Below are 1,467 nucleotides of genomic sequence, written 5' to 3'. Positions count from 1 at the left end.
TGAATAAAATTTGTTGAAAAAAAAGCCGCAATAATTATGCACCAACGCAACAGCAAGTGTGTTTATTGGGTGGGTGGGGGGTTGAGAATAAATTTCTGAAATACAATACATTTCTATTCAATTTTCCAATTCGTATCGTCGGCTTTATCTTGTATCCTAGAATTTAGTTTATTCTTTGCTGAACGTTTCCTTTCAAGTGTTGGCGTTGATAACTCTCTGTTGGCCAATTCTTCCATAGAAGAGCCGACGGCATTGACTACTTCCTTTTCTTTTCTGGTGGCACCGTTACCTAGTATGGGATGTTACCTTAGTTCACTTGCAGTGAACAGCTGACACCGTAGTACATACATCTCCAGCGTTAGAAGCTGTGCAAAGACAATAAATAAATAATAATAATAATAATAATAATAATCCTTTCTGCTAAAGGCACAAGGTCTAAAATTTAGTGGGAGGGTCTAGTTGATTACATCGACCCCCATGTTTCATTGGTACATTGACCCCGAAAGGATGAGAGACAATGTCGTTCTCGGTGAAATTTGAACACTAAACGTAATAAGTCGAATAAAATGCCGCTATGCATTTTATCCGATGTGTTAACGATTTTGCTAGGCTGACGCCTTCGTTTCAAAATTTGGCAAAAGGCCAGCAATTTTAGAGGGCAGAATTAGTCGATTACATCGACCCCAGTACTTTACCGGTACTTTATTTTATCGACCTTGAAAGGAATAAAAGCAACGTCGACCACGGCGGAGCATGAACTCAGAAAAGAGCCAGATGAAATGTCGGTATACATTTTGTCCCTCGTACTATAGATTCCGCTAGCTCAGTCACCTTTATTTCAAATTATGGTACAAGTCCAGCAATTTTTAGGGGAAGGTGTTAAGTCGATTGTATTAACCCCTCTATTACTCAACTGTTATTTATTTTATCGCCCCGAAAGGATGAAAGGCAAAGTTAAACTCGGCGGGATTTGAACTCAAAACGTAATGAGTCCGAAGAAACGCCACTAAGCATTTTGTTCGATGTACTAATGAGTCTGCTAGCTCGCTGCCTTGGTTTCAAATTCTGCCACAAGGCCGGTAATTATGGCGGATGGGGTTTTTATATTGACACAAGTGATCAAGAGGTGCTTACGATATCGACCCTGAGAGAATGAAAGTCAACGTCGACCTTGGCGGAATTTGAACTCAGAACGCAGGAGTGGCTGTGTGGTAAGTAGCTTGCTTACCAACCACATGGTTCCGGGTTCATTTCCACTGCGTGGCACCTGGAGCAAGTATTTTCTACTATAGCCTTGGGCCAACCAAAGCCTTGTGAGTGGATTTGATAGACGGAAACTGAAAGAAGCCCGTCGTATATATGTATATATAAATGTATGTGTGTGTATATGTTTGTGTGTCTGTGTTTGTTCCCCCAACATCGCTTAACAACCGATGGTGGTGTATTTACGTCCGCGTAACTTAGCGG

The sequence above is a fragment of the Octopus bimaculoides genome, chromosome 23, assembly GCF_001194135.2.
Source record: "Octopus bimaculoides isolate UCB-OBI-ISO-001 chromosome 23, ASM119413v2, whole genome shotgun sequence".
Classification (NCBI taxonomy): domain Eukaryota; kingdom Metazoa; phylum Mollusca; class Cephalopoda; order Octopoda; family Octopodidae; genus Octopus; species Octopus bimaculoides.
The sequence above is the reverse complement of the archived record's forward strand: the minus strand, read 5'-3'. Positions refer to the sequence as shown.